This window comes from Plectropomus leopardus, chromosome 21 (assembly GCF_026936395.1).
Source record: "Plectropomus leopardus strain MGB_pleo_1.0 chromosome 21, ASM2693639v1, whole genome shotgun sequence".
Classification (NCBI taxonomy): domain Eukaryota; kingdom Metazoa; phylum Chordata; class Actinopteri; order Perciformes; family Serranidae; genus Plectropomus; species Plectropomus leopardus.
The window spans coordinates 14,774,043-14,795,430 of record NC_142196.1 but is presented as its reverse complement, the minus strand read 5'-3'; the positions used below and the strand labels follow the sequence as shown (position 1 = coordinate 14,795,430).

General features: G+C 37.9%; 1 protein-coding gene across 12 annotated transcripts in view; it reads right to left on the bottom strand.

Annotated features, from left to right (window-relative positions):
• Nucleotides 1–20,232, bottom strand: part of eya1 (EYA transcriptional coactivator and phosphatase 1) — a 71,776-nt gene extending 51,544 nt beyond the window's left edge. For all 12 annotated transcript variants that reach the window (XM_042510504.2, XM_042510508.2, XM_042510512.2 and 9 more), the window contains exons 1-2: nucleotides 19,969–20,232; nucleotides 13,696–13,756 (exon numbers count right to left, since the gene is read on the bottom strand). The gene's annotated coding sequence lies outside the window, so the exon portion shown is untranslated. The remainder of the gene's footprint in view (nucleotides 1–13,695; nucleotides 13,757–19,968) is intronic.
• Nucleotides 20,233–21,388: the final 1,156 nt, after the last annotated feature.

The window sequence follows — 21,388 nt, the reverse complement described above, 5'->3', positions numbered from 1 at the left end:
CTTCTGCCTCGCAACCCCACCCCCTCAGGCTGACTCCCTGTTCCTGTGCCCCCCCTCGACTCCTAACCCCCTGAGTCACTCACCAAACCCCCACTAGTCCAGCCACTGTGACATTTGTGAAGCCAGGAGTCCACATAACAAAAACACATTAGGCAAATGTCTGGGGTCAAACGTCTGTTTGAATTGGCCAGATGAAAGCCACTTAGATTGGGTCTGTGCCATTCTGCTTAGAGACTAAGTACAGTTACAAAAGAGGCAGTGCTGTGCGAGCCAGTGGTTTGTCTCACTGACAGAATATGCTTCCACATTCAAGTTCTGGTATTGTGTGTGCCAAAGGACGATACAAGCACTCCGACAAGGCTATTTAAGCCTGGGGTATTACCAATCAGCTCTCTATCCTACATAAATAAAACAGAAATACTACAGACCGGAAAATAACTTATATTTAACCTACATCCACATTTGTTCTCTAAGAGGCAAGTGTAAGCAAACACAGCGGGGGTATTTGCAGTGATGAATGGGCATTCCCAGTTTTCAGTAATTTTAAACTCCTGGACAGACTTAACAGCTGGGCTTATCTGTCCACCCGGCCTCCTTCTGCATGTGCACTTAAAAAAGCCGAAGCTCGGATTATCTGGGCACCAAATGTCACTCGTTTTATAGAACAGGAGGAAACATGCTGAGCTGCACAATTTTTCACAGGCTTGAGGACAGTGTGAACTATTAGCAGCTTGCCGAACCAGTGGGTGCCTCCAATCATGTCAGAGGGACTTGGAGCATGACAAGAAGTTCCAAAATAACCAATGGGGTAATCGCACTTTAAGACTATGCGAGGAGGGTGCTGACGTATATGCTAATACCTTACCCCAAAGTACCTCTTGGTGACTCCTGTGCATGTGTCTGGTACTTGTCGTTGCAGTCATCGTGAGTAAGGGAGACAGCCTTTCATTTATTGTTTTTACTAGAGCACTACTGCTGCACTATCAATATCCAATGAACAGGAAGAGCTGTCCAAGCTACTTTACAAATGAAAAAAACAAAGACTGGATAATCTAAGTGAGGAGACCACTAACAGTGTGTTATAAACCAGGAGGAAATGATAAATATGACACTAATTATTTTAAAGTTAACACCAATTCTCTGTGTCAAATTCAGTCTAACTGTAATATTCGTCCACTTTTTTTAGACCTAAGACTTTGCAGTCTCCTAATGCGGTTCATTTGGACAGACATATCATTGTAAAAGACATCAATAGAACCGACTGGACTAAATGATATGCCAACTTTCCATGTTTGTTTCCTCTTGATGTGTTTGGAACAGCAGTGGCCCTGCTAAAAGGTGACTTCCTCCATGAGGAAATGGAATTTGCAATGCACTCCGCGCAGCACACTCACCCTTTGTACTTGTGTGAAAATATGTTGTATCTCATCTAGCTTGAACTGCTTACAAGTGATTTGAAGAAAAACAGTCTTGTATTTTACAGTTTTGTAGAGCAGTAACCCACATAATGGTGTACAGTATTGCTCTGTTTCAGTGTAAGACATGATGCTTAAAATAACACAATAGTTTTATGGCCAATACATCTTGAACAATCTAACTCAAATGTGCTTTCAAAAACAATTGTGTTCTCTCCGTATATTAGTCCCCTGCCAAAAGGTTTTCCTGTAAACTTTTTTATCTTCTTCTATCATAGAATTGTATTTGTTGTAAAGCAGCATTACTGGAATTTAAAAGTGCCCATGAGGAAGACCGCCCAGTAAAAGGTGCATTTGAAGGGTGAAGTAACAAACGGACTAAGGTAGGTGAATAACCACAACCATGGTGTTAGGAGTGAGCCCGACGCTGGAAAATGTATTGACAGGTTAGATTTACGTGCATTAAAAAGCTTTAAAGACAGGAATGATTGATTGTTAGTTAAGTTAATGTATCTAGTCCATAAACTAAATGGATTCCTATTGATATCTCATCTCTTTCAAAAGTCCATCTCATTCCATCGATTGTCTAGCTGCTTTAAATCTTCTCTGTGGACTCAAAAGTTACTCACTGTATCTTTGTTTAGCTATTATGAGGCAAGAATGTTCTATTTTCTTTTTTTTTAAATGGAAAAAACGAAAGGTTTTGGACTGAACTTTGAAAATGTTTTCAGGAATACGAAACAATTGCAAAAGCATGTAAATAAAGGAAACAGTGGAAAATAGAGGTAATGATATTACATTCTGTGAAGTGTATGAAGGCAGAGAACAGAAAAAAAAAGTCAGAGACAGATTTTGAAAGTGGAGTTAAGTTTGATGCAGCTGCCAAATGCCTTAAGGGAGATCTCTGCTTGAACTAGACACCTTTGATAATTAATACGCCTTTTCAACCCTGTGAATCAGAGATAAATTATCACTTTAATATGGAGGGTTCCCTGATTAACCTTTTGCTAGAGACGCACATGGTGAGGGGAGACGTGATGAACTGCCAAGGACCTCTGATGATGAACACGTGAATCATCAATACCAGCAGCTCTGCAAGTCTTTGCTAAAAACACAAACGAAACCACAACAAAGAAATTCCGGCAATCCGGGGCATTGCCTCTGACTCCAAAATAAACATTACATTTTGTTACCAGGATCCGCTACTGCACTGAGGGGGAAAAGCAGCCAGTGGGAAAACAGAGGCGAGGAGTGTGAAGCCTTCTTCATTTTGACTTTGTGACTCAGTTGCTGAAGCCCCAGGTGTTTTTTGTTCCCAAAACATTCACTCAACTCTCTAGTTGACTTTAAGCCCATCAAAAAGCACAGAAGAACTTCTCTCTTTTAAATAAATGAATAAAATTGTTGGTAATGCTTTCTGTGCCCACTTGTACCAGCTAGATAGACCTATAAATAGCTCAGCAGCCTGCCATGGAAACAAACAACCGCCTAGCCTCGGATCAGTTACAGGAGTAGCAACTTTTTATAGGTCACAAAAACTTCCAGTTGCCTAGGAAACAATGTGGAAGAATAGCGCGCTTTTGGACGCAGAACAGGTAATACTGGTCAGGGCAATTAGAGGGCCCATTTTGTTGAATGGGAGTTATCAGAGAGCTGGCTTGGGGTAATTGAGGGGTTTGCTCATTCACTGGTCACGGACTGTTATGCTAACGCTGCACCTGGGCCAAGGCACCTTGAACAGCTCACAATGGAAAGAAATGCCTGTTTGTTTTCTGTGGGCCAGGGGAAGTCTCTAGTGGAAACCTGTCAAAGGACGGGACTAGTGGTTTAACAAAAAGCCACTATCTGAATATTGATTTCCATTTTGACTTGTGTAATATTGTTAATTCTAAAGCCAAGCTAAAGTGGAAAGAAATAGATTTTTTTCGACTGCAATTGTGTCCAGAGTGCTGAGCTCAAAAGGTGTCGCCTTTCTGCATCTTATGAAACAACAATTTATCTTCATCTCTTGCTCTCTATCTGTTTGAGATTATTTGTGTACAGAAGCTTTAATAAGGGATGTTTCAATACCATTTTTCCAGGGATGTCCCAGTCAACTTTTTTTTTTCCCCAGATCTCAATCCAAGTCATTTGCTGATGCCGAGTCCTGATCTGATACTCACATTTATCTGGATAATACAGCATCACAACATATGCTATTTGTCGTGCAAGGTAATGTTTTACAGCAGCAAATAAGAATTGATTTCTACGACAATTGTTGCTTGATTCGTGCATAAAACTTATGTAAGTTTTTTTTTTTCTTTTTTTAAATTACGAATGAAAATCATACAGTACATCAATAGTTAGTACCTTACGCAACCCTTCAATCAATTTCAAAAAGCCAGCAAGCGAACTAACACACAAAAAACAAAAACAAAACCAGAACTAATCAAAACAAACAAAAACTGAATAGATAAAATGTGAATTTAGTAAAAAAAAATATAAATAAATAGGAGGGTTAGTCTCGCAGGTCGTAAACTTTGTCTTACTGTAACAAGTGGATGGATGTGCATTTCTACTACAACTACATGCTTAATTAAAATAAAACATTTAGATTTGGTAACTATTCCATCTGTTATCTTCAGAAGATGGTTGCTAAGAAGGGTGACCATATTGTCATTATATATTTAAAAGTTCATCAATAAATTACTTGGTATTTTAGATCGCTGTGTAGACTTGAATACTCGCATTTTAGGGAGTATTAGAGGCATTCACAACGCTGGTATCATTATAGGAACGACTTAACCTTTAATATGTTGTTTTGTGGCATACAAGGTGCTTCCAATTGTCGTTGCATTGTTTCTCACCAGGCCTCTTTGTTTCCCATTTGTTGTGCATACCTGACTACAACTCTGCCACATCTGGATTAAACTCTCCCTGTACCTGTTACTAAAATCCCAACCCTACTTTCACAGCTGAGACTCAGAGCAGCCTGGCTCATCCATTGCATGATGACTATGCAATTTACAAAATTACAAGCTAGCTGAAACCCTGCCCTAAAGAAGCCCCAGACTCTGCCTGAATTATTAATCAACTATTGATGAAGGCCTGATAAATGCACTCGACTCACCATCCCAATGACATTCTTGCCTCCTGCCCTGGGCCACTTCTCTGCCTGCCTATATGTTTCTGTCAGTTGATACAAAAGTTTGGAAGACGTGAAATGTGCTCATTTAAATCACAAGAGGTAATTGTTTTCAACAATGTATCAGCTTACATATCTCAACTGTACTGCTATCTCTCTTGCCCGGGAACTCAAATAAGCACACTTCCATGCCAGCTAATTACAGTTTCACACTGTGTGACAGTCGACAATCTTCCCCTATTCTGTTGGCCAGCCACCAAAGTCTTCTAATGTGCTCACACAAGGGGAATCAGCATGCCAACCTGATGGAGGTGTACAAACAGCAGCAGAGAATTACAGGCAGAATTTTGATTACTTCTCTGCCTTTAGGTATTAATATAAAATTCATCAAGCTTTAAGTAACTGAAGAGAACATTATTATATATTTGAGGAATGCCAAAACTGTGACATGCTACTTTTTCTCAAAACGTAGACAGGTCTTCGAAGAAAAATTAAGTTTGAATGTATGTATGTAAACACGCCAGGGAACGCATAACACTACATGTTATGTGGTTATGCTAATTAAGCGAACTAATAAATATTATCAACCGACAGTCAAGAACTTCGGCCGCCCTTCTGACTGACCTCTGGGCCTGTTTGTCCATATCTCCACGACCATCAAGCCTAGCAGCTGCAGAGCACTTAATAAATTGCACCTTTAACAAAAGGAAAAGGTGATGAATTGAAAAATGTTTAGCCCTTTCATACATTATTAATGCAGCCTCTCCCTCAAATCGGCCGGTGATAAATAATTAAAATTAATCTCATTATGGGAGTTTTCATTATAGGATAATTTAATTAAATGAAAGCCCAAGGACCTCTGAGGGCCTGAAGCCACAAGGGCCCCATGCCCTACTCCTCTAATGGGTCGAGGACAGCAGAGTGCACTGGTAATGCACAGGAGCCCATACATTATTTAATGGATCCCACTAAGTAAGGACAGATCAATGATAACTTGTCATCTCATCAATGTGTTGAAAGCATTCCAGAGCCCACTGCAGGACAAATCCCAAAACTGGAATAGAAAAATATCAGCACGCACGTACGGAAAGTCCACACACAAGCACATACACATTTACTGTACACTGCGCAATGTCACTGACTGTCATCTGAGGATGCAGCTATGAATATTCTTTGTTTGTGAATATTGAAATGCAATACCAAATAGAAGATGCCTGTGCATTTTACTGATGGGAAAGGAGCAGCGGGCTGAGGGTTGGAGCATAGGATGAAGGAAAAAGACTTGACGTCTGTTGCCTGCATTACAGTTCAGGTCAAACATGCTTCAGTGCAAATGGTGAAGGGTACAAGGGTGTACATCTGATACCAAACAATAAATGATATCAGAGTCAAATGGGGAGCCATTAAAGACCTTCTTGGTGAATGAGAGGAGGGGCTGAAGAGGAAGAGGGTATCTGGGTTTGTCTTGTCTCCAGGAGCACTTAAGCACTCTAATTATCACACAGCAGTGAAGATGCACACATCGAGACGTCTTCAGCTGCTCTTCCACCACACATGGATCGAGTTCTCGGCACACAAGCACCAAATTAAGCAGCGGCTAAAAGTTTTGAATACAGTAATATATAAAATGCACATGCCAATGATATGTATTTGTCTACAGAGTTAAGAAATGTAAGAAACTCTCAAAAGCTGCATTATGTTGAGCCCACCCTTTAATATGCCACATTATGTATTATTACTGAGACGTTATTGTTTTTGCCAGACTACAAATTAAATGAATGCAATTATTATGCTTAAAAAACATTGTGGGAAGCGTGTGATAATGAAGAACATATGTGACAGACTCACATTAGAATGTACAGAGTCTCTCATTATATGTATGCACGTCAGGCCTGCATTTCAAAAAGGAAATCTTTAACATAAACATTAGCATTTTGTGAAAACAACTGAGTAATTAGTTTAGGGCATAATAAGCTGGGGTAGGCACACAATGAAAGAAAGCATTCTGGCTTTAAAATGAATAAAAATTGATTGTGTCCCAATAAAAAACGAATTGGCGGAGTGTTAACTGGATTCCACATAAACGTCTGTAGCAGTCCCTGGCCGCTTTATTGTGTGCTAATGCAATAGAGAACACTTAGCAATAAATGCTTCTCTCTGATGAGCTCACAGAGGCTTTCCAAGATGGCCTGATGAAATTGTAAAAATTAGATTTGAGCGAGCTGCTAATGACTCCTAAAACAAAGGAAAATCTCTAAATAGAATTAGCCTGCCCTCTTCTTCTCTAAATACATCATATGTAAATTACTGTCATTCGGAGAAATATGCTTGCCTGGAAGGTAAAGCCTTCATTAGAGATCTCAGTAGGTTTGGGACTCGAACAAGAACTCCTCCAGGACATTTAAAAAGTTTGAGCACTGAGTCAAGGTAAAGGTATTGTTCACTCAAGGCAGCAGATCCAAGATAGGACAAACAAATCTATTTCACATTATTTTAGTCAATCTGGATGGATTCTATTCCAAATCTGCAGGCATCGATGTTATGACAAACAAATACTGGATGTGTAAAAAGGTTGTTATTGTTGTAATCCATATATTCAGCTAATTTTAAAATCCAATTGTACTCAATATGTCTTAGCCAAGTCGCACAGAATTTAGTGTCTCAGTGAATAAAGTTAATTAAATGAATGAAAGCTGGACACATTATGGTAGTCACAATGACCATCAAGTAGTTATGGGAATCAACTGCGTTCCCACGATACAATATTATCACAAAACTTAAGACATGATACAATATTATTAGATTTTTAAATACCTTGCAATATGCTCAGTACTGCAGTAAATTATGTTGTGATTTATTACCTTTTGTCAATTATGTCCTACAAGGAAAACTTTGTCAACATCTGTTTTATCTAAAAAGACAAAGTTTTAAGTCCTTATTGCAGCAAATTGTATCTAGTGAACTGAAAATGCAATTGTTTTTACTATTCTAGCACGCTACCAAAACTTTAATTTGTATCTGTAATATTAATAATTCATATATTGGAAAAAAAAAACTATACTTACGTCGCTGTATCGACACAATATTGCCACACAAATGTATCATTATACTATGCAGTATCAAATTTGTCCCCAACAGCCATAACAGATCTATTTATTTTGTTTTCTGTAGTATAGCTAACCAATTTACATTTCATCTGCAGAATTATTTTCTTAATCATAATAAACATAATACCTTTTCTTTTCATAAAATACTTTATGACACATCTGTTAAATGTATTGTCTGACTTGCAGAAAATAAGCTGTTTAGGTACTAACAATTCAGTGTACTGGTATTAAACAATGCGGTTAGGTAGACGGAAAAAAATCTTTTACAATATGTCAGTCTATGTTATTCAGATTGCTCCAATATAAACAATACAACTTTGTCCACTAAAAGTTCAGAGGTGTTTACACAATTCCTGCCACCAATCATTCGCCGTTCTAAAAGCGTCCACTTAACCACTCAATGACCATTCACACTGCCCTCTCCTGTTTGTATAGGTCAAGAAAAATAGACATATATGACAACTTTGCAGGAATTACACACCAATTAAACAGGATAAGCTGTGTTTGCAGGAGCTGCTCAACTGTTTCCTAATACAAACACAAGGCCTGCCAGTTGCCTAGCTTCAGGACACAGCTCTTGTGTGTTCCTACCAGGTAGGTAATTCACTTATCTGGGCATTGTTCTCTGTTCATCCCTGTTGAATCACATGGCTTTGCCATGAGATTTGCCCAGCTTTGGGTAAAACCTCCACCAAATATAAGCACAGACCTCACAGGGTTTCCCAAAATAAGATCATGCAGAATGTTTAGTGGCCCTTCATGTCAATAATAGCAGATACAGCTTAAAGAAATGCATTGTTCACACCATGCATCACTGCATAACTAAATGGTAAACAATAATTGGTTAACAATGTTTTATATCAATCTAATTGTAAAGAAAAGCAGGATCTCTGTGGATTCGTTATGCTCCTAGACTGTTTGTTGAACAAATGTCTCTATGGCTGCAGTTGACTGTGTCTGTATAGTAGTCAAGTTTGACTGTTTTCAGGGGGTCTGACAGGAGGATCACATATGGAGCAACAGCCAGACTGCAGCTGTGGGGTATTTCCACTGTCCATAAGCACCTACCTATTAATGGGCTGAAAGAAACTCATAATAACTTAAATCTGCCAAACTGTGTCTGCACATTTATGAACTCTTGCATGCAATGATTTTTTTTTTTTATCAAACCAAAGACAAGCAAATATTCTACATTATATTTCCTGTTTCTTTGCTCTTATGTACAGTATAAGCTGAAATGAACCATTTGAAACCCGAGCAAATGGACTTGATTTCTTTGAAATACATGGAAAGTGGAAAGAAGGTGAAGCAACTTAAGAAGAAATGACCCCACAATTACATGAAAAAAAGCAAAGTAAAAAACAAAACAAACAAGAAAATTAACTTAAGTGCAAAAAAACCCTAGAATTTTATTATTTTATATATGTAATTATAAGTATCATACAGGTAGTTTTATGGAAGATTTTTCCTTGTTTTTTTGATTAATAATTCCTCCTAATAATTCCTAATTCTCAGGACATTCCCTTGTCAAGTTTTACAATTTTTTTTTTTTTTTTGCATTTTATGGCATACTCTTGCTCGTTATGTTTTTCTCCATGTTTTCAAAAGAAATTAAATCAATTTTTGCAGGTTTCAGGGATTAAAATGCTAATAATAATAATTATTATGATTAAATTTATTTGTAGAACACTTTTCAAGCAAAAGCACCAAGTGCTGTCCAAGAATGAATGGCATCTGAGCACAAGAACTCCAATGTTGATCCAGATGTTAAAGGATTTACCACCTAGTTATAAATAAAGGCATAAAACACAGTAAGATTAAACTTGTAAACTGTTAAACATCCCCAAACTAACACCCCAGTTAAATACTTTCTAAAAAATATAGAAAAAATAAATTATTTTTCTATAAAAAAAAAAAATGAAGCTATGTCCATTTATATGTACTATAGGTGTCACACTTAATGTATCTACATAGTTAATCAGCCTCGATATTCTTGAAGGAGTCAAGCAGCGGATTACAGTAATTGAAAGTCCATACTGCGACAGAAATAACTGTTCTCACACAGGGGCTAGACCCACTGGTGCCTTTTGCTGTCTGTTGGCAAGAACTAAATATATTTTCTGCATTCTGAATGGCATTCCACTCGAACGCATACGTGCCAGTAGTTAACAGAGTATGAGAATAAATAGCTTTCTCAGCCAAGCCTTGAGACATGTCAAAGATGGGTGCATCCGTACGTGATTTGTTTGTTTGCTGAAATATACATATTAAGTATAGAAGCAGGTCTAAGAAAGGATTCACGCGTGTTTCTTAATTTTATCTTTCCATTTTTATCAGTTTACATGAGTAACAAGTCAGATAAACTCACGCTCATACATATTGACAGAGTAATAACACTTCTGGCAGAGCAGCAGGGCCTAATTTCTAAAGATCTTAACAGTGAGCCAGAATTATGTCACTCTGACCACCTGTTCCCCCTGAAAAAAACCGTCACCGGCCTTAAGTAGTTCCGGCACGCATCCAAAATGTGAACTTCTGAACCGTAGTGCTTACTTTCTCATTTGTGTAGAAGCAGGAGGCGGCAGCGTGTAGCAACAGCCACTCTAATTTCGTGGTGGTAGAGGAAGGGTTTACATAAGAGATGTGCTGTTCTGTGCCTGTCACTCAACCTGCCTCTGATTGGCAAACGCAAGATTGAGGCTGATGCTGTTTCGTGTCACCTAAAGGCTAATGAGAGATTAAACATCAGTAGCAGAAATGCTAAATATTGTTCCAGTAGTCCAGTACTGAGTTCACACTTGCATCTGTGGAAATAACCTAGAGAACGTTTCCTTATTGGGTGAATGGAAATAGCGCTCATAATTAGAAGCTTATTCAAGCATTTTCTTTCTTATACAAAGCATCTGTGCAAATTTAAATAACAGGAATGATGTGATAATTCTTCTAACCGATGCTCACTCACACATCTATCAAAAATAGAAAACGCAATCACCTCGGGAAAGACAGGCTTCATTTATTAATAATTGCTCATGTATTAGTTTTGACAGGGGGTCACGGAAATAATAGCTGAGCTCAACAAAACTAATCCTTTCTCTGTCAGGGGAAAAAACAAAATGTTCTGCTGCTTACACTGTCTGTCCTCAAGACCGAGTTGCATTGCAGGTGTAGCACAAGTATACAGTGTATTTCTTTTGCATTGGAGCTCTAAAATAGCTGTGCAAGCATTGCTGGACCACACACAGCTGTTACTGGTGTGGTGCTGCTTACATCATTGGAGTTTATGCCAATTAGCCTTTCTCCCTATTTGCAGGCTGTTTGTCATGAATGAATGACACCCATAAAAATAGCCTCCACAGTCATGGAGCAGGTCTCGTTCTGACTCGTAATAAAAGAGTAAACACAAAAGATGAATAATAATAGACTACCGGTATCAATTTTTATCATTTATTTTAGATTTTTTTAAAATATAGAACTACTTTAAATTCGGTATATGACCAAAAACAGAGGCTGAGAAACACCTCCACAGAAAGACACTGCATTGACTGTATAGAACATGCTATTGTAAATGTAAGAGGCTTGCTGAGGAAACCAGCCCAGCAGTGGTCCGTCATGGGGAGCAGGGCGACCACCATACTGTAGTGGTGGCCTTGATGAAATCAGCTCACACTAAGGCCTACGTGCTGACAGTGGGGATAATGGTGGCCAGAGTTATTCCAGAGGTCGTGCCACACAGCCCAGTGGCTGACCTGCACAAGAGGCTGATAAGCCACAGACGCAGAGAGCCAGTCTCCACACTGTAAACTACAGCAAAATCTGAAGTAATGTTTCAATCTGTGGGCGAAACAACACAGACAGGCAGGCAGGCAGGCAGGCAGGCAGGCAGGCAGGCAGGCAGAAGAGGGCACTGTTTTTCTTCACTGTTACACACAGGACAGTACAATGATGAAGTGTTATCTATACAAAAGTACACTGAGATAATGTGTGTACTACTATGCACTGCAATGACCCATACATTCCTGCTTTCCTCCCCTTATTTTTTTTACTTTTATTTAAAATTTAAGTATTACTATCTATTCTTATTATTTACTGATATGTGTTGTTCCTGCTATCACTGTTATTGTCATCATAATTCTTTAGCCTCAAATGAGAGGGATGGGAGGGGGTGGGTGAGGTTTCATTATTGGAATGACTCATGTCACTGTATTGGTTTTCTGACAGTTCCTAAAATGCAAATAAAATATGTATATTAAAATTTAATCTATGTATAAAATATTATATAAAAAGAAGATAATCTTGTTTATATTTACAATGCAGGTCGTTCTCCTCTAATTGCAAAGAAAACTGACACAGCTCATTTCAGGATAAGAGACAAAACTTTCTAAAATGTTAAATACAACCCCAGTTGCAAAAAAGTTGCTGTTTAAATTGTAAATAAAATAACATACAATGACAGAAATAAGTTTCCAACACACCAAATGTTTCCAATGCAGCTATTAACATAAAAATTTAGACCAGACTTTGGTATTAACTCAGTAAAACTACACTGATTAAGATAAAGAATTATGTGCATGGAAAAGATACACTTCCTGCATTAATAAACTAATATCTAACAGTGCTCAGGTGGGATTTTGGTCATTTTTTCCATGCAGACAATCTTTAAATGTTGAAGATTTTGTTGGGCCTGCTTGGGAATCTTGACAAAGCAACTTAACTTTCAAAACTTCAACAATTAGTGTCCACAGTTCCCAAACAACACACATTTTTTGAAGAAAAGGTGTGAAATATAACAGAGAGGTTTGCCCATGTCCCAACTTTTTAGGAATGCGTTGCAAGCAACAAAGTCAGAATGAGTACAAAAACTAATAATGTTTATCAGCTTGGACATTAAATATCTTTGCTTTGTACAGAATGTAGAACTGAATATATATCCAAAAGAGTTTGCAAACTATTGAATTTTGTTTTAATTTACATTTCACACATTTTTGGAATCAGGGTTGTACATTCATGGATTCTAATACCACAACTGTATGAATGTATGAATTTCTGTGTATGAAGGCCGGTGCTGTGTGTCCTGCTACCGCAAAGAGAAGTAGCCACATACCCCGCTCCATTTGCTCCATGTGTTAAGGTGTCTATCATGTGTGAAACAAGCTATTTTTCTTCAGCCGTGCCTTTTTGACTCTGATGACATAATCCTGGGGAGAGTGGGTGCTGGGGGAACTTTCCCCACTCTTACTTTTATACACCTATTTAAGAACAGCAGCCTTTCACACCGAGTTCAGCAGGAAGAAGTAGTAAAATGAAATGGGCAAGACCTACAGTATTTCATAATTAATAGGTAGCAACGAGAGGAGAGCGGTCCACGCTGACGTAAAAAGATCAACAACGTATAAAAGTGATCATTCATTCTGCACAAAATCACGCATGAAAAACGCAGCGCCATATGTTATTCCTTTCACAGGAACAAAATCATAACAAATTTGAAATACGCGTCAAGCTTTTTATAATCTTTGATTGCTTTGCTTTATTTGGAAGTCCTACAGAGCTGCAACTCTGCTTGCCTATACGATCTAATTTGTTACTGAGGTGGTCCCAAGCTCATACCAGGTCACCACCTGCAAGCAGTACTGTAAATTACTTGGTGGGCCTAATTGCCCATGTCCGCTGTATTACTATAAACCACTAGTGCTGTGCTAACTCTATTGTCAGGTACTTAATCAAGGCCACCAGATTTATTTCCCTGCACTAACTCTGGGGACAACCACAAGCAGAGGCCTGAGTAATTGGATCTTTTTTTGCATCTAAAATTAACCACCTATTCTTAGTGGGAGCTGGGGTTTGGAAATGATAACAATAATGATATCAACCAATACCATATGAGGCCTTGCCTTTCATACTGGGAGTTGCATAATGCATAATAGACCCAGATGTTGCTCGGACTGACCTTACCTGGGGGGGTACGGTGCCATTATGCCAATCAAACACTGTAACACTTGATCAGTCACAGACCTAAAGCAGACTGGAGAAACTCAATTATTCAGTCGCTTACCTCACACGTTCACAGCAGTAGCAACAGGCGTGAAGGTCTGCCCAATCCCTCCTGCATGGACCTAACACGGGAAATGACATAAGAAAGAAATTAATAACCACAGTTAAACTATATCAAACATTTTGAGAACAAACCTATCACATATTTTCATCCAAAATTACTGCATTTATCACAGTTTCTGAATTTTTTTTTTACACTTTAGAGGGAAGACTGTGAGACTGATTCATAAATGAATCTTGCAAAAAGACACACTTTGAGGCAGGATGTAAGAAAAAAAACAGGAGAAGAAATACTATAAAATCATAAACCACAAGGCCCCACAATATGATATTGTCACGATTTCATCCCGATACAATATCCATGCAAATCTATTAAAAAAAACCTGCAATTTGCTGTATATTGCGGTAACACTTATTATGGAATAATATTGGGATCCATCAACTTTTTTTCAACTATTAATTATATCACCAAAGGAAAAATTTGTCTGTTTCTATTTTAAGATAGTTATACAGATAGTGTCTCCTTCACTTCTTTGTTTCATTGCAGTAAAATGTACCTAGTAGACTGAAAAAGACGTTGATTTTATCATTCTGGTTAGAGACCAAAAGTTCAACAAAACAGTGATACTTGGCATCCGTGTAATGAACAATAGTACCACACAACATATCCTGATACTATCCTCAATGTCCCCGCCTCACTTTTACAGCATGAAAGTGCCATATCAAAAGAACATATTTAACATGCAATAACTTCATTTTAACATGTCTTCCACTCAATTTCTTTTATTAAGCAACTGTATATAGTACTTTGTAATATAACTCCTTTTTGTCAATGCGGTGGGCGAAGCAGCGCAGAGAAGTGAGAGAAGAGTGAGCAGTGAGAATGCAGAGGGAATGTGGTCTGTGTAAGGATGTCAGAAGCATAATGGCCAGCTGAGTCATAGGTTATAAAAAGCTGTCATTAGGGATTTCTGTCCTCAGCAGCTCATCACACAGGACCTGTGAATTATTTATTACGCTGGAAACTCAAGTGCCCCGTTACTCAAGACCGCCTGGTTTCCTGCACTTCCCTTTCCTCAGGGCTTGTTTAATAAAAGCATAGCATTTAGTTGTTGTAATTTAAGTCTTTAAGAGGATCCAATATATAAATAGGAATTTATTTTATTAATGTGGGTGATTTTTTTTTTATATTGGACAAATTATACACCAACATTGCGTACACCTAATGAGGGATTTTATACAATGAAAGTGCACAATCAGAGTGTTTGTATTATTAGGATGGGCCCTGTATTTACTTTGCCCGCAGTCCAAATGACCACCTAATTAGCACTGAGAGTGCATTAATAGAGGACATTTTTATTATATGGCTGTTTTTAAAGATCGGCAAAGCCTAATAACTACAAGTTGGCGACTCTTGAGATTACATTTTAGCATGCATGATGTTGTGACAACAACATAAGTCACACTTTTAGTCCAGGTATGTCCTGACAAAAATCCCTGAATGAGTTTCACTTCATTTTTTCAGCTCAGTTTTTGATAGCAAAGTCGATGCAAATCAGCTCAGGCATTTTTCCTCACTTTGTTTTGTTCTCAGTATATGAAAATGGTTAAAAATCCCATGGGTCAGTGAAAATGATCCCCCCACTCCAGTCGCCTGCTCTAAGTCAGCCAAAACATTCCAGACATCAAACGGCGGCTTTGCCTACCAGGGCCATTTCAGTGTCCCAACCTCCAAGGCCCAGGAGGACTTGGTTATTTGGATAAATTAATTTCTGGAGTCTGCCTGAGTTGCAAAAACAACCTCCTGCCTGACAGCAAATTAGTCTTAACTGAAAAACCTAGAAAATGCACAAGGTTAAGGAAAGCACCCCATTGTTTTTAACTTACAGTTGATTTTGTGTTTACAGACTGCTCAGCTGTGTTTATGATTCATATATTTTTGGAAATTTAAAAATGAAAATAAAAAATACCGGTGAATACATCTGTAAACCTTTATGCTGGCAGGTGAAGAGTTTCAATAGTCAACATCAGCACACAGGTTGTAAAACACACATGCTGTGTACAGTACACAGCTGACAGGCTGTATACCATAAAGCAGGCTGGTGTAAAAGTTTAACAGCTGTCAGTGGTATTGAAAAAAATGATATAAAATTGAAATCTTGTGAAGACTCAAACATTCATAAAAGAGAAAAAAATAAACCCGAGAGCACAGACTGTGAAAATGGGGGAGGAAAATGGTTACGGAGGGAAAATTATGCAAACAGATGAAGACAATCCAGAATTAATGGTCCGCAACATTTTCAGGCACTCAAAGAGCTGTCCAAGGACACCATAGGGGAGACTGCATGGCCCCAGTAATTGGAGGAGCATGTAACTTCAAAAGTAAGGAGAACAGACTGGAGAACTTTCCTCTGAAGTCAAGTCTTAAAGAAAACGTGAAGCACATGTACAGTACAGTAGGGAATCTGGTACATGTGTGAATAAAACTTGTTCTGCTCATTGCCGCAGACATGATACATTGCAGTATTCCTGCTGCGCTACCACGCTTTTTGAAACGGAATGAATTCTAATCATTAGGTCACAGCTGCTCCATCTCAGGTCAGCAACTGAAAATACAAAATGCAACAAAAAGAAACTGGGTCAAAACAAAACAAGATATTCCACAGTGTCCACAAAGATGTCCATAAAATATATCATTCGGAGGATGTGAGATCACCCGGAGCAAAAGAAAAAGCTTTAAAATGTAATGACTGTAAGTCACAATAGATGTGTCATTTATAGTGTTGTGGATTTTGACTGAATTCATAAAAAGGATGATATTTCTGCAAGGCAATCCAAGGACAGAAAAATGAAACTGTGGCCTTGTCAGACGATAATTTAATCGCAATGTGAGGAGTATTGCAGTATTGGTAGTGTGTCTGACATGATGTGTCTATTAATCCAGTGGTTCTCAACCTTTCCAGTGTTAAGGACCCCTAAATTGACACACATTAACTCACCGACCCCCAGATTTTGCTTCAGGGACCTCCATCTGAAGATTGTGGATACTAGATATGATTTAGACCAGAATATAGTTGTCAATACTCACGTTGGGCTTACTTCCATACTGAATTAAATAGTAAAAAATAAACTGTTTCCCATTTTTAGGGGGACCCCCTGGAACAGCTTTGAGGAACACTGGTTGAGAACCACTGTATTTTTCAAGGAAAAATGCAAACACTCACTAGTTCCAGCCTAAGATGTAATCCTAGGCTTAGTAAACTGGCATTTTTCAGCATTTTCTGACCTCTCTGTAATCGTTAGTTGCAGCCCTATTTAGTAGACCTATTTTATGAAAATAGTAATATAAGGTGGGGAAATTACAATAACTGGTTTAATTATTTTAGATAATTTTAACCCTTTACGAAGCTAAAGCATTATCAACTAGAAGGACAATCAAAGTGCAGAGACCTCCGCCAAGGCCAAATGCCCTGTCTCGCAATGTTAATGAAAGTGAAAAATAATTTGTGTATCTGACCCTGGATTCCGATCCGTCCAAAATTTAATGGATTCCTCCTTGGCCCCATGCTACAACCTTACAATAAGTTTTTAAAAAAAAATCAGGCCAATCGTTATTCTATAATCCAGCTGACAAACAGCCAAACACACAAAGAGATAAAAGCACAAACAGCACCGAAAACAAAACCTCCTTGGTGGAGTTAAAAATACAAACTTTGGCTTATGTTTCACAAAAAGCAGCCTGATTACCAACATCAAAACTTTGCAACTTGGCATTTCAGTAATATTTGAGATTACACTAAAAAGATGTTGAACAAATGGGACACAGACAAAGCAAACATCATCTGTCTACCCTGTTCCACTTTTCTACTATTGTGATTACAGCACCACACGGTTTGTGCAGTCATGGACTCATGCACTTCCAGCATGACCTCGGGTCAGAAGTGAGCCATTACTAAGCACTGACCTCATCATAACATTTAACCAGGTGCATAAATATGGAAGCTTCTTGAATTGACATTTAGAAGTCTGACGGACTACTAATATTTGACAACTTGGTTTTTTGGACAAAGAAAAACATCCAATCAGGGAACCACCATCTTTACACAGTCAATGCTTATTCAGTGCTGCTGCACTGGTAGAAGGCCTGCGTCTGCAACCTAGACTGTAATCATGATGGCATAACTTTGACATAACCTACACTTCTGTCTTGATGATGTGCTTTAGCTATATATCACGAAAATGAGTCCAAGTCGGAGGAAAATGAAGACAAACTGTATCATATTGGAATGGGAAAAGCAGAGGGGAACACAATCTTTCCAAGGTCCTTTGGTCTGAGGGAAGAACACCATGCATGCTTGAGTCAATCCAACATACACTAACTGAGGAGAAAATGTCCATTTTTAACCTGCTATCCATCACTGTCAAGTGTGGTGCACAGTAAAAAAGGAAATAATTAGACAGAAAAATGACTGCAGCCTGGGGCAGAATGAATGAGAGTAAAACCTAGGTACAACTGCTGTTAACTTAAGGCAAATGATAGTTTGATAAATGTCCTGTGTGCAACTTGAACTACCTGCATCCCCCTGTTTCTGGGAGCAAACGCATGTTAGTTTACAGTATATGCTATTGAGGAAAAATGTCAGACATGTTACAAAATACTGCACAATGCAAGTGCACTCATTCAAAAAAAAAGCTTGTTTTAATGGAACAGAAACTTTACTATGCAGTATGTAATACTGAAACAGTGTTAATTATGTTTTGAGACTCAATTATAAGTTAATGCAAAGAATGCATCGAACTAAATTATCCTAATGCTTTACTGGAGGAGTAAACACTTAATATCATAAATTCTAAATTAAAAGAAGACCCTATTAACTTAACTAGGGAAAGTCAGGCAATGTGGGACACTTTTTTGGTAGTGTACCAAAAAAAACAAAAACACAAAAACTCTGTATACTACCTTCTGTGTTAATTTTAATACTTGTTATGACTCTGCTATATTTCTATAAAGATAATATGCTATTAAGTAAAATAACTTTAGATATTCAAACACACAGAGAACCCCTACTTCACACTGATGACGTGTTCAGTTAAAATGGAACAGCTGGTAAGGCAAAATGCCACAGTCATGTTTGTTTGCTTTTTGAATGGTTAGATCCAAATATCAGTTCAGTCATTCATTCATTCATTAAATCATAAACTGTGGCTATTAACTAAAATAGATTGTCCAACTTTTCTGCCATGCTTTCTGTTATTTTTGTCAGTTTCCTTGGTGCCATGTTGTTTACAATGGATGTGTGTGTGTGTGTGTGTGTGTGTGTGTGTGTTCAACTATTATGGGTTATTCTGGAGTAATGTAATGGACATGTGCATCACCTTCGATAATTTTTTAGTAACAAATGTACTAAAAATGTCTGTAATGTTCCAGGTTGGGACACAATAGAATAAGTCATGCTTTTATGACATTTGATAGCCTTAAAAAAAGATGGTTTGACCAAAGAAAAATGTCCCATTTTAGGTGAATGCAGTACATTCTCACTTAAAACCCTGTCCTTTAAAAATTATTGTGTACTGTAAAAAAAAAAATATCATGACTGTAAATCAAACAGTAAATTAAATGCAACATCCTTAAACCGTTTTTGTTGTTCTACCCCTGTTATTTTTAACTGCATTACTGTTACTACCAAAATGATAAAATCAACATGCCACAAGGCTTTCCTTGCAACTCCTGGGACCAGAGGATTTTTTTAAGTCTTTGCTCTGCTCATTCTAGATATCTCAGACCAATAAAAATGTGTTCATTGACTGGCTGCTAATATTTTAAGAGTTATAGATGTAAACCCTTAGTTGTCCCGTTTTTACCTGATCACAAATTACCTGACTTCAAACTACAATTAAAATATCTATATTAATAATAATAATATTAATAACAACAACTGACTTTAATTAATTAATTAATTAATCTACAGTTGAGGTGTTTGTCTTACGAAAGCCTTAATTTGCTTTAATTTTAAGCTTTAATTTTTCACCGCGTGCGGACTGATCCATCTGCCACAGCTAATACTAGAGCTATGATTCATGGCGCTAGCTGTCTCACTCACAGTAACTGCTGCTGTCCCCGCCCATATTGGACATGGCTCAATACAACGCTGTCAATTCACCACACAAGGAAAACAAATTGGCAAACATTGTCAACACAGAAGAAACTTCTAAAGGAAGAGTAACAGAGAAATGCAGAAAAAAATAATAATTCCGTCGTCTCATTGCTCCCTACCTCACTGTATCACCGCTGTCAGCAACATGCAACAAGTCTCTCCGTCCATAACCATGAATTTTACTGTCTTCTTCTGACCCGTCAGCGGCTGTTTCTTTCTCTGCTGCCTGGAAAAGTGTCCGTGACAAGCACAGACGGGTGGAGGAGGTGGAAAACCCCGCAAAAAAGCTTATAAGTGTCCCACATAAAAGCTAAAAAGTTTGTAAAAGCAGCGAAGTCGGAAGGTTACAGTGAATTGACAAGATAGATCCGCATGCGTCAGTGCGCGTGCTGCCCACTGGTATCAAATGAAGCAGGCACGAGGAAACTTTACACACATACTGTGTTACAGGTTCCTTTTGTTGTTGCCAGGTTGTTTTAATCGGCCAAAAACCTGTCATTTTAAAATATTTTTAAACTCAACGTACTGATTAATTTAGAAAAAAATATTTGTTATTTGTTTAAGATAAAAATAAATGTATTTTAACTTTATTATGTACAGTAATGAGTCATTAAAATGTAGTTTTTGAGGATGTCCAAATATAAAAAAAAATTCATTTGCAATGGTAAACCATATTATGGTGCTGGAATACAGTAAACTGAATCTGTTCTCTTCTGGGTATGAACTAGAGCGCCACCTATAGGTGCCTATATAGGCATCAACATTGTTGGATCATTTTTAGTGTGAATTAAAGCTTCTTTTTAAGTATTACGTTCAAAAGAAAATTAAACAACACATCAGAGGTTTCGTGCTTTAATTAGTGGTTCCCAAGCTAAGTTTGGAACAAGGGAGAAACTAGAAAATACAAATTGATATCAGTGTATTTTCTTCTTTATTGAGAAATACTGTATTCCAAAAAATGATTGCAATTAAACAATCTGCAGGGAGAAAAATTAATCTTGATTGAACTGCTCATGACTAAAAAATTGAATAACTATTTAAACTGACTATCAAAAATAGGATATTTGGTACAATTTAATCTACTTCCAGCAACACTTGGTGGTATCAAACAATAACATCAATACAGTTGACCTCTATAAATTCACTTTTTCACAATTACAGTGCACAATGGAGCAGACAACAGCATGTACCAGGAAAAGTGTTTCTGTATGAAAACCTCTGAATGCATTGTTCTTGCTCGCCTGGATAGCCTCCAAATAGTGGCTTAAAGCACTTGTCATTCTACTCCTTTGATAATATCAACTCATTGGACTACATGATTGGATGGACAGCCCTTAACAAGCCTTAACAGCCTTCAGCAATACATCACAAGACGATACTGATGATTTGTTGCATCAATTGACTGTTCACATAATCTCATTTGTGCTGGAAAATGCACTCACCCAAAGGTTCCAGTCGAGGCCTTCATTTCAGCACAGCAGCCCACACACCTTCAGATAAAGGGCTTCGAGTGGATGGAAAGTGCCACATATCCTTGAG